Source organism: Echinops telfairi, unplaced genomic scaffold (genome assembly GCF_000313985.2).
Source record: "Echinops telfairi isolate 266 unplaced genomic scaffold, ASM31398v2 ScPeMD7_4;HRSCAF=17, whole genome shotgun sequence".
In the NCBI taxonomy this organism is placed as follows: domain Eukaryota; kingdom Metazoa; phylum Chordata; class Mammalia; order Afrosoricida; family Tenrecidae; genus Echinops; species Echinops telfairi.
Window position 1 is genome coordinate 41700220 of NW_022103900.1, and position 12594 is coordinate 41712813.

The window sequence follows — 12594 nt, forward strand, 5'->3', positions numbered from 1 at the left end:
CCTGGCCGTCCGAGCCCAACAAGTGGCCGCCGCGACGGCCCGGACGCCACCCGAGGCCGGTCAGCCGGCTGGGACTGCGCTGTCCCCGCCTGGGGCAGGCTCCAGGGAAGCCCTGAAGCCCCTGGGCGCCCCTCGGGGACAGGCTCTTCCCGGCGCCCTAGTCGGGAGCTTGCTCTGTAGGGGGTGCGAACCTGTGCAGGGGTGCCACCCGCTCTCCTTGAGCATCCATGCGGTGAGACTTCCGAGGATGGGCTGCAAGGAAGCCACACGTTCAGCGATCATGTTTCTGAAGTGTCAGAGTGCATTAGCAGCTCCCTGTGCTGTCCAAGCTTTTACGGGACTGTAAGGAAAAGCTGGTCATTTAAGGGGGAACCATTTTGTAGGGATTGTGTAGTGTTTCTTGGGATGCCTATGGGTTGTTTGGATGCGCTTTGACACACTCCGTAGGGGTGGTGGTGGGGGTTTCCTCCTAGCTCATTAATGGGTATTGAAGTCTTTGGTTGCAGTTTCAAAGAGCAGGGTACTAATATAGCCAAGATGTGGTAATTAAAACCAGTCTCCCCGGGCTCACTCGACCTTGATGCTTGATTTCCCTATACTCTGGCTTGATGGTTTTGTTTCAGTGTTGCTGTGCCTCACTCTCACAGGGGCTGTGCAAATAAACCCTGGGACTGCTGACCTCAAGGCTGGCAGTTCAAAGCCACTAACTGCTCCATGGGAGAAAAACGAGGCTATCTGTTCCCATGAAGATTTACAGCCCTCAGAAACCCTGGCTGGCTAGGACTTGGTGTCGACAGGATGCCAGTGGGTTTTGTTATTGTTGTTTATTTTATTTTGTTTGGAAGGCAGCGGCTTGGGGCCGGGGGTGGGTGGGTGTGTCTTTGGGTGGGGCACGAGTGAGAGAAGCACTTAGCACGACAGCATCAGACTTTTAAAAGGATTCCACAAGTCGACAGGAGAACTGTTAGGCAGAATTGCGCTAGAGTCGACCATGCAGATTTTATGGTTGGTCGGTATTGACCATCCTTACTCGCCAAGGAGACACCTGTTCAGATATTCTTGGCAAACTTTCCGTGATGGCGAGGCTGGAAGGGAAGTTTCAGCAGAAACAGGTCCCAGTAGCACTGTCTTCCGTCCTCAGCATCCTTTCATAGCCAGTGCCCTAAACAAGTCTCTGGGCTTTTGAGCAGCGGACTACAGTAGAGGTAGCCTTTGGATCCCTTTTAGTCAGGACTGACCCTCAGGCTGAACCTTAGCCCACAAGCTGTTTTGATTTCTTTGTGCCCCGCCTCCGCCCCCACCCCCACCCCTACCCCTACCCCAGGCAGCTCACCCGATGCCACAGGCTGTGCGAACTTGTCTGGTTGGGCCTGACTTGCCAAGGTGCATGTTGAGCCTCCAGCTATCCCAGACTTTAAAAGTCGGGATGGAAGGCTTGCAGTTAGAGGGCAAAAGAGAGAAGATATAATTATAGGGTTGGGCTCCTAGGCCCATCTGCTTAGAATTACAGAGCAGTTTTCATCTTTGGCTGAAACATGAAACAAATCAGAGGCAATGAGCAGATCAAACAGCAGCTGCCACATACACAAGGAAGAAAGAGATGCAATGAGAAGTGTTCCCTTAAAGAAGTCTGTTTTAATATCTTAAGAAGACAGGATGGGCAAGGGGCTTTAAAATGAAAAGTTACTTGAAAATTTGACACGAGCAGAATTTTTTGCATAGAGTCATTGGTTCTGAACAACAAAAGTGGTCCTCAGAGATGAAGTTGACTTCTGTTCAGATGGGGCATTTTCTCCTCCTTTTGAAATGTCTGGGTTGTAATTATACTTCCTACCCTCCTGTCTAAGCTGAGACAGTCATAAGGGGCAGGTAACCAAACCCCAAGAAAACGTAAATCTCTCAAATTAGAATCTGAAATCTGAAGTAACTAGTTGGAATCTGGGGATACACTGAGACCCAGAAGTGCTGGACCAAGGTGAGTGAGAGAGTAGCTGAAGGGACAGTCCGAGTATGAAGTGGTGGGACAGTGGGGGGGCAGAGGGGGCGTATATAAGAGACAGAAGCAGAGGAAAAAAGAGGGTTTCAAAGTTTAATTGATAATTAAAGTTATTGAATAAATGTACAAAAAGTTATCCAACATCAAAATGAATCTTCAGTGGCAAAATTATTAAAACTTAAGTTTCCCCCAAATCTCATTAGATCCATTAAGACTTCAATGGTGAAATAAACAGAGAGAATCATTGTACAATAAATCTTCAGGATTTAAGAAAGGTTTGCCCTAATCAGTTCCAACAGCATAACGCAGCAATGAGAAGTGGATATTCTTCCTTTTCCCCTTTAACATTTTACATTGATGGAGTAGTTTTCCCAGAAAACGGGGATTAATCAACCTAACACAAGAAAATAGTTTTGTGGCTGTGTTCTACTCATTAGTTAGATAAAAAGTTGACCGGCATTCAAAAATTTTATTTTTTAGTAACAGATGTATCATAATAATGTATTTCAATTGCAGTTACAAGTTAGAAGGAAATCTTAGAATGGTATAATTAATTTTTCCTGACAAATTTGGTATTTTATCTAGTTAACTGTATTATATCATTTGTCTATTTAATGGAAGACATTTTCAGGTTAAAAATATATTTCCCATGGTTATGAATATACTTTTGACAAAGGTCAACAAATTTAGTTTCAGTTGTCACTTATAGATTGTTATGTGTGTTGTTGATAGTAATATGATTTTTGAAAGTTTCTTTTTCTGATGAGCTTTAATGATGTTGCTAAACATACCGTGTGTTTGGTATTCAGTCATTGTTCACTTTCTTGATGACTTCTATTTAAATTCATTGCAGATCACACGCCACCCCTAAGTGCATCAGAGCTCAAAACTGCCATCAAGTCCACTCTGGTTTCTAGCAATGCTATGGGACAGAGTGGAACTGCCTCTGTGGGTTTCCGAGACTGTAAACTTTCTAGGAGTTTAAAGCCTCATCTTTCTCCCCTTCAGTGCTTATCAGTGAGTTATTTAGAGTCTAGTCAAGCTTGAACCTGTTATTTATTTATTTTTAAAATGTTTAATAGTTTATTTTTAAGAGTTTCCCCAATATTGGTTTCATGTCCTATATTTCAATTGTTCAGTCACATCCGTCAGGGCCGTGCGACCATCACCACAACCAATTCGAGGACATTTCGTCTTTGTACCCCTTGTTGTTGGTTCCCCATTTCCCGCCAGTCTCCCTGTCATGTCCCTTGGAATCTGTTAACCCTGCTGTGGTCTCAAGAGAGTTACCTAATCTGGGTTTCATACGCGGAAAAGCATATGAAATCAAGAGAAAATAAAAACAAATGGCCCAACAACAATGGTGGGATAAAAGAGAGAAATTCTGATTGAAAACAAAGCAGAAAATGTTAAACCCTGGCACAAATTATAGTTTGGATCAAGAGGGAGGTCAGTGACAAGGTGGTACAGTTGATCCTCACTACAGCTCTGAGTAATACACCCTACAGTATGCTCTGTCTGATAACAAGGCCTTTCCCATCCATGGTCCGTCATCAGAGGGGTTCACCAGAGTCGGCCTCTGCCTGGGAGACCCGGCAAATGGGTTTTGGGCTTTCGCTGTCATCCACAGCCTTCTGCAGACTGAGTGTTCAAAATTAAGTTCTGATGCCATTCCCTCCTTTAGATTTGGACTTTTTTATTTACAAGTCTTAGATCACACAGGATGGTGTGCTTCTTCTGTGTGGACTTAGCCCCACCTAGATGGCTGCTTGTTTTAAAACAAGCCTTTAAGACCCCAGATGCTGTTCTTTCTGATAACAAGGCACCATCTGCTTTCTTCACCACACTTTGATATAGCACCCATATCTTCAGTGATAAATTCATACGGGTAGGTATTGAGCAGGACCATGTCATAAGATCTGATTTTTCTTAGATTAGGGCTATGATTAAGGGCAAGTGCAAAATCCACTCATTTATCTAAATTTTATGGTTCACTTTAAGGGCATCATTATTATTTTGATGAAAGAATTATGAATTATCCACATGGGGCAGGTGGTCCAAAACAAAACCAAACTCCTAGTTGACTCATAGCACCCCCCTGTGATTTTCCAAGATTATAACTGTTTATGGGAGTAACAAGTCCTATCTTTCTCCCTTGGGCATATAGGCATATGGTAGTTCTATTGATATTGCCATTAATTTGGCCAATGGTATAGAATTTAAAACACTGTTGAGAAAAAGAAAGTATATATGTATAATACAATTTTCTTAGACCAAACTACATGGATTGTTGATTTATACAGATTAACAATTTAGGTAACTGGATATTATTTACACTAACAATAACGGTTGGAGAAAGGGCAAATCTTTCAATACTGCTCATTCACAGAAGCAAAATTGGGGCTATACAGGTCATATAAAGATAACTCACAGCCATCAAGTAGATGCTGACCACAGTGACTATACAGGACAGGGCAGAACTCCTCCTGTGAGTTTCTGACACTAACTATTTATGGGAGTAGAAAGCTCTGTCTTTCTCCTGAGGAACTGCTTGTAGTTTTGAACAGCAGACCTTGTGGTTAGTAGCCCAATGTGTAATCACTATGCCACCAGCGCTCCTCATGGGAGTGTGAAAAAAGAACATCAGTGGTGATCTTGAGTTGCCACATATTTTAAATTCTAGGTATTTGCATCTTTTCTTTCTTTTATATTTTCCAGCGGTCTGTCAATTTTGTTAATCCATTTTAACATTTTCCCCTTTAGTTTGTTTATTTCTGTTCTGATCCCTATGATTTCTTTTCTTTGGAAAAGAAATTAATTTTGTTGCCCTTATTCCATTTGTTGGGTTAAAGTGTTGATTTTGGACTTCTCTCTTTTTAATGTATGCCTTGATTGCTATGAATTGACCTCTGATGACGGCTTTTGCTACATTCCAAAGGTTGTGGTATGTTGTGTTATCACTCTCCTTTGTTTCAATTAATTTAAAAATCTGTCCCTGATTTATTACCCAGTCATTTTAAAGATGTATGCTGTTCAGTCTCCATGTGTTTATCTGTATGTTTCTATTCTTCCCATTGTTGATTTCTACATTGTTGAATCGTAGGATCTCCTCCGTTTTGTTTTTTTTTTCTAAATTGGTTCACGGTTCTTTTGTGGTCTAATATGTAGTCTGTGTTGAGAATATTCTGTGTACTCTAGAGAAGACAGTATACTGTGTTATTGTTGGCTGGAGTGTTCTGTATATGACTAGGAGGTCATGATGGCTGATTGCATTGTTTGAGTGTTTTGAGTCTTATTAAGCTATTCCCTCATGATCTATCTTTCCTTAAGAGTGGCATATTTGTCTCCCCAGAGATTAATATTACCACATCTATTTTTGTTGTTGCCATTCACTTAATATGCTTTTATCTAGCTGTTGATTTTTAGGCTCTTACTCTGGACAATCTGCGGTGATCTAATTGGAATGCTGACTGGGGAATAGCATCCTCAAGGGGGCCTAGAGTTCTCAGGTAAGCCTGTACTTTGTCCAGGACTAGAGATGATTATAGGAGCCATCTGAGTTCAGGGCATATGACTCGGGCACCAGCTGGGGCACTTGCCATCTGAGGAACACTTACCAAGCAAGGAATGAGGGAAAAGACTGCTAGGTGGATAGTCTGGAGGCACGTGTATGGAGTGCACATCCGCTGAGAAGTTAAACCTCTCAGGTCTAATGTGAGTTCAGCAGCTTGGTGTGGTGAGAGGAAGGGCTAGGCAACTTGCCTTTCCTCTTACTCTCTGCTGCTCCCCCCGTCTCTGGGCCTCAGGGGGTTCAGGTCACTTATCTGTTGAGTTTTCTCCACGATTGCTTGCACTCTGCTTTCTGTTTCTGATGTCTTCCTCCTGGATTTTGGAAAGGGATTCACTCTCCATGTGCTCAGTCAACCATTTTCAACTGGAACTTCACCTGTTGTTTATTTTTTTAAAAGTGTAATTGTAGTACAAGATCCAAGTTAAAAATTTGATGGTGTAAAAGTATACATGTCAGTTTTACTTTACTTCCCTTCAGATTCTGAAAACAACTGTATTTCTTAATCCAAATAAAACCTATTGTATGTCATGAAGGTATGCAGCTGGAAGACATCCATTATCCCTGTTTTCTTTACTTACATGAAAAGTCACAAGAGTTTCAGATGTCAGATTCTAAAAATCATTCAGTTCTAAAAACACAGATTAGCATGAGAGAGACCAAAGCCACTGGTGCTTTGACACACTGCAAAACACTAATTCCCTTTGCTAATGAAAACATTTGTTTCTAATGTTGGAACTGGAGTTGGGAGAAATACTCTACTCCCAAACGTTGTTTACTTTTGTAGAATTCATTCACTTTTCTGAAAAGTGAAGACTCTTTGGAGCTATTTCCTTTAATACAAACTTGTTGTCTCAAAACTTAAAACAAAAACTGTAGAATTTACACCATCATAGCTTAACCAACAAAATAGTAAGTCATGTAATAGTGTAAACTAGAAATCTTTGAAATATCATTTTACTAAAGATAGTATTTATAATCGCCTGCACCTTTTGCTCCTATAGCCATAGGTGAAAATGAACTCTTGAAAAGAAAGTTGACTCATCTGTATGTATAACAGACAGTCCTAAACAAATGGACTTCCTGGCACTGTGTGACCATGTAGGAGAACCAGCAGAGGTCTATTATGCTGAGCCCATTCCTTCCTGCCTAAAGGGGTAAAGAGCTGAGTGCAAGTAGATGATACGACCGTTCTTCTTTTCTGTTTTGGGACAGACTGATGACAACATGTCATAACCAACAAAAAAAGAGTAAAAAAGCATGTGAGATTACATAGAAAATGCTAGTGATTTTATACCTTGCCTAAAAGCGTACATGAAGAAAACAAAAGAACTTCCGTGTTTGTCACGATTTTGTATACAGATCACCTATTTCTCTCCCGTTCGGGAACAAATTAATTCTGTAAATTCCATATGTTAGAAAAAGGAGATAGTGTCACCCTAAAATTATTAGAAGTATTCTGTATTAGAAGGGTTTTCAATCTTCTTCATTCAGCAATTGTCCACTCAACAATTATGAGTGCCTACTCCATGTCAGAAACTACAGATTGCTGGGTACGGGGTGGTAAGGAGAGCATTTCCCCTTCCTGGAGATTCCTGAAGGACATCTGGAGTAAAAGGGGACTGTTCATTATAGAGCTGGCGATGCCATGCACAGGTGCATACTCTCTGCTTGCTCTCTCTCATCATCACACACACACACTGCTTACTCTCTCACACACACACACACACACACACATACACACACACGGCTGTCCTGAAGTGAAAGGGTATGCAATAGCAGTTAGCACATAAAGTTTGCAATCTCTTCAACATGAGTGTCTACCTGGTACCACAACGTTAGGAGAAAATGGTATTAAAAACTACCCAGTTTTTAGCTCAACTTAATAGAGCCAGGGCTTGGAGATCTTGATTTTAGTATACTGTTCATCAAAAAGGATGAATAATTTAAACAAATAGTTAAAGATCTGTAGAAGCAGCTCTCTTACCCTTTATTTCCAAAAATCCATGAAGACAAGCAGGAACATGGTCTCCACCAGTACATGTGTGGGAGTAAAATGCAGTCCTGTCTGTGATCCACTAACACTTCTATTGCAGAAAATGGGAAGCTGTGCTGGAGTTTATCTGGCAATATCCACTTCAAAGGATACATTTACAGTAATGACTGTTTATTTACTTGGGCAGGGCAATTTCACGGCTAAGGAATTACCTGCACTCAATCTACTTCAAATTTTTACATATCACTCAAGTTCTGACTTGCGGGTGCTTCTCTCACTCAGATTATCACAGTAATAGATAGTACATTATTAAAAAATGTACAAACATGTAAGGTGAGCAAGAAAAGCAATCAAAGCTCTTCTACTCAGAGATAACTTTACTAATACTTTTGCATCTTCCTCTTGCCTTTCTTTAATGAAAGGCTATTTTTAAAAGTTTCTCTATGTGTGTTTGCTTTTGTATGTATGTATTTGGTTAAAGATCAGTTTAGCCCCAAGCGTGCTTGAAAACTATTGCTTCCTTCTCAAGTAGTAATTTTACATATGAAGGCATGCAATGTGATCTTGAACTAGTGGTTTCTCAATCTAGATAGGAAAGTAGAAAACTATGGAATGTACTAGATAATTCAGATTTTTTAAATATTCAGGATTCAGGCCCTTGGACATGGACTCCACCATCTCTCTCTTTCCCATGTCAATAGTGCCATAAGAGGTAACTAAGACATAGTAAGTACTCCATTAGGTTATTTGTTGAATAGTGAATGTTGACTTTCAAAAGACCCCAGCCATTGCTCTCCCCTGCCACACCCCGTCAACAGCACACTTAGGTCTCTCTCCACTGACCAGCTTGCTTTTTGAGAGCACTTGGGTTTCTGAATAAGGTTTTCTGTGGATGACTGTAGCAGAAGTAGGGTACTTACTGTGTTGAAAACTGTGTTGGGGGCTGATTTCTGTATTCTTAACCTAGAAAATATAAGTGGTATAAACTGTTAATCTATTAAGGGTATAAATTTATCAATATAAATGGTAAATACTATGCTTCTTTCTATTTAAAAAGTAAGTTTCTATTTATTTTATTTCATTAAAATTTTTATTCTGAGTCATAGGTCGCTGGACTTTTTATTGTGGAGTAATTTATTGCTTTGAATAATATAACTTGCCCATCCTTCTTACTCTCCTCCGCCCCCATCAGCCCCCCAATATGAATAAGACTTCCAGGGCTCCAGGAAAGTGGGAATTGATAAAATTGTACCCCAAACCCCCCAGGATTTAATTTGTCTCAACGGGTGAGTAATTTCCATCCCAAGACTGATTTTTCCTCTCACTCAAAAGAAATCAGCCCTTCACTGTGATTTTTTCGCAGGCCATTGTTTGTTACCATTTGATAAAAGTGAAGCCATTTTGGTAACCTCCTTAACCCAAATCCCCACTGGGCTAGCAACAGTGTGAGGAACATTGAGTTTCCTTCTCCTGACTGTCTACATAACACTCCCCGGGGAAGAGTTACCCTTTCTCTGCCTACATAAAAAATGACATTTGATTACATGAGATAAGATGTGCACAAGGCCATTTGCCAATCATCACACTAACAATAGTGATTTTCATCACTACCGTACTATTTTGTTTATATTAGAAATAAGGAGGTGACCTAGTGCATGGTAGTTGCCCTATTGGGCTATTTGTTGAAGAGTGAAACCCATGATGCTCTCGAAAACTTCTGGAAGCCACTCTCTCACTTTGCAGTGTTTTCATCCCGTACGTGCTTTTGACCTCAGAGCTCATTTCCAGCCCAATTTTAACAAATGGAAAACAAATTAACTGTGCTGTCACTGTTATGTCCCTTCAGACTCATAGGGAGCCCACCTGTAGATAAAAAGTAGAATTGTCCCATGGGGTTTGTGTTAGTGTTCTCAAGAGAAACAAAACCAGGACCCTTATGATTATATATATATATAGATATATACAGTACAATGGAATACAACAGCTAATTAGTCCACATAGCAGTACAGAGGGCGCAGTTCAACTCAGTTCCATGGAACAGTTAATATACTGGAAGTCCTTCAACTTATGAGGGCTGTTCGGTTCAAGGTTAAGGAAGCAGACAGCTGACTCTTCCATAGAGCAATGCAGGCAGTCCAGCCAGAGGCAGCAAACAGCAGGGCAGATCACCAACAGTCAGCCAGAAGACAGGATCCAACTGTCCCAAGCTCAAGCGATGTATGCACCAGCAATGTGGCAAAGCAGGTCTCAAAGGAACCTCAAGCTCTAGCAGCATGGGTTGAGTCGCCCAACTGATAGTGTAGCTTGCAAGTGAGGCAGAGAACTAGCTAAAGCTGCATGCTGGTCCAATCACCAGAGAGCAGGAGAGAGAGGTGGGGCTCACCAAGCCATTTATCTCTTTGCCCTCCAATCAAACTGCAACCTTATTAATCCTACATGTTCTTATTGGCCAAGTTGACACAATAAACCTATCTATCACGGTCTACCCCTTGCCTGCTTGGCACCTGTACACAATTCTTTAGCCATATATAATTTCAGGCATTAATGAAATCAAATTTATACCTACCATCAAACATCTACCATACATATAAATGAAAACACACTGAGTCCAATTGTATCTGATATATCATACACGAACAAAGGAAAGATATTTAATAAACACTTATAAAGAAGGTAAACTGACAACCACAAATGTTGTTTTTGCAATTGGTCGTAACTGATAGGCAGAACTACCTTTTTCTACTACCCATTCTGTATTAACTTTGTCCTCGGCACATCAGCTGGCCGTGGTTGTTTGCCTGGTGGGGTGACACATACCTTCATTCCTAAGGGTCTGGTTCATTATACGTCCTGTCAGGATTGGGTTGCTGTAATTTACCATTTACTTTTATCACAGCATGGTAGCACTAAGAGACGACCTGTGGGTCTCCTGGATTCCAGACATATTTTTTTTTTACCTCTATTATGTAGCACCAGTCCAATTTCTCCTTGGTAATCAGAATCAGTCACATCACTCTCCTGACCTGTTGATCCAAAGGCATGAGAAGCCCAAAGTGGCCAAGGGGCATTCTCAGCTGCCAGTTCAGTGGAATCTGTGCTGGGTATCCAGGTCAGAGAGCTCCTTCCTTCAGGACTAGGACCATGAGTTAGTTAGTTTATTGTGCCAACCTGGCCAATAAACACATGTGGGGTTAATTGAAGGGCAGAGGGATAAATGAGCCTCACCTTTCTAGTTCTCAGTTCTCTTGCTTTCTGATGGTCAGACCAGGGTGCAGCTGCCTTAGCCAGTTCCCTGCTTTAGCTGGCAAGGCTCACTTCCTGCAAGACATCCCTGAGGAAAAGCCACATGGACCTATTCCGATGCAGCCCTGGGTGCTGGAGCACCCATGTGAAGATCCCTGCCAGCACTGAGATGTTTACAAATTCACTGACTCGGCTTTCCTCCTGTAGTTGGCACCATTGCATCTGTTTTGTGAGATGGAGGAGAACTTTGTGAATTGGTGTTGGACATATGGGTTAATGGGTTAATATTGGACTTGTGGGCTAATGGGTTAATATTGGACTTGTGGGGTTGGGCAGCACTGGGTTGGGATGTTTTCTTGATGTGCACTTACCCTTTATATAAAACCCTCTCTTATACATGAGTTTCTGTGGATTTGTTTCTCTGAAGTACCCAGACTAACACAGACCTCCAGGCCTGAAGCACATAGGGTTGCTGGGACAGGAAGCAAAAATGCTGCAACTGGGTCACTAGGAGGAATGATGAGTGGTGCCACACCAGCTTCCACCCCTTGGTTCCTGGATCCATGAATCTTGGCTATTGGAGACACAGCACCATATAGTGACAGCTGGTTTAGAGCATATAAAGCCTCCTGGAAAACATTGCCCCAGCCTTGCAAGTTATTGCCACCTAGTTGGCACCTAGTAATTGTGTCTTTAGGAGCCCATTCCATTGTTTTATCAAGCCAGCAGCTTCAGGATGATGAGGAACATGATAGGACCAGTGGATTCTATGGGCATAGACCTATTGCCGCACTGCATTTGCTGTGAAGTGAGTTCTTTAATCTGAAGCAATGCTATGTGGGATGCCATGCCGGTGGATGAGGCATTATTTAAGTCCTCAAATGGTAGTTTTGGCAGAAGCATTGCATGCAGGGAAGGCAAATCCATATCCGGAGTAGGTGTCTATTCCAGTAAGAACAAAATGCTGCCCCCTCCATGATGGAAGTGGTCCTATGTAATCAACCTGCCACCAGGTTGCTGGTTGATCTCTCTGAGGAATGGTCCCATATCTTGGACTTAATGTTGGTTTCTGCTGCTGGCAGATGAGGCACTCAGCAGTGGCAGTGGCCAAGTCAGCCTTGGTGAGTGGAAGTCCATGATGCTGTGCATAACCTTGATCCCTGCCACCATGTCCACTTTGTTCATGTGCCAATTGGGCAATGACAGGAGTGGCAGAGGAAAGAGGAGGACTAGTCTCCACAGCGTGTGTCATCTTATCCACTTGATTGTTAAAGTCCTCCTCTTCAGAGGTAACCCTTTGGTGAACGTTCACATGAAACACGGTTACTTTCTTGGCCCATTCAGAGAGGTCCATCCATATACCTCTTTCCCACACCTCCTTATCACCAATTTTCCAATCATGTTCTTTCCAATTCTTGACCATCCAGCCAAACCATCAGCCACAGCCCATGAATCAGCATACCGTCTCACATCTGGCCATTTCTCCTTGCAGGAAAACTGAATGGCCCAGTGCACTATGCAGAATTCTGCCCATTGGGAGGATTTCCCTTCACCACTGTCCTTTAGGAAGATCCCAGAAAGGGGCCATAGTACTGCTGCTGTCCACTTACACGTGGCACCTGCATATTGTACAGAGCCATCAGTAAACCAAGTATGGATTTTCTGATCTTCAGTTAAATTATCATAAGGAACTCCCCAGGAGGCCATAAGTGCAGACTGGGAGAAGGAAGGTACTGTGACAGGAGTGGAGACTGTGGGCATTTGGGCCACTTCTTCATGCAGCTTACTTGT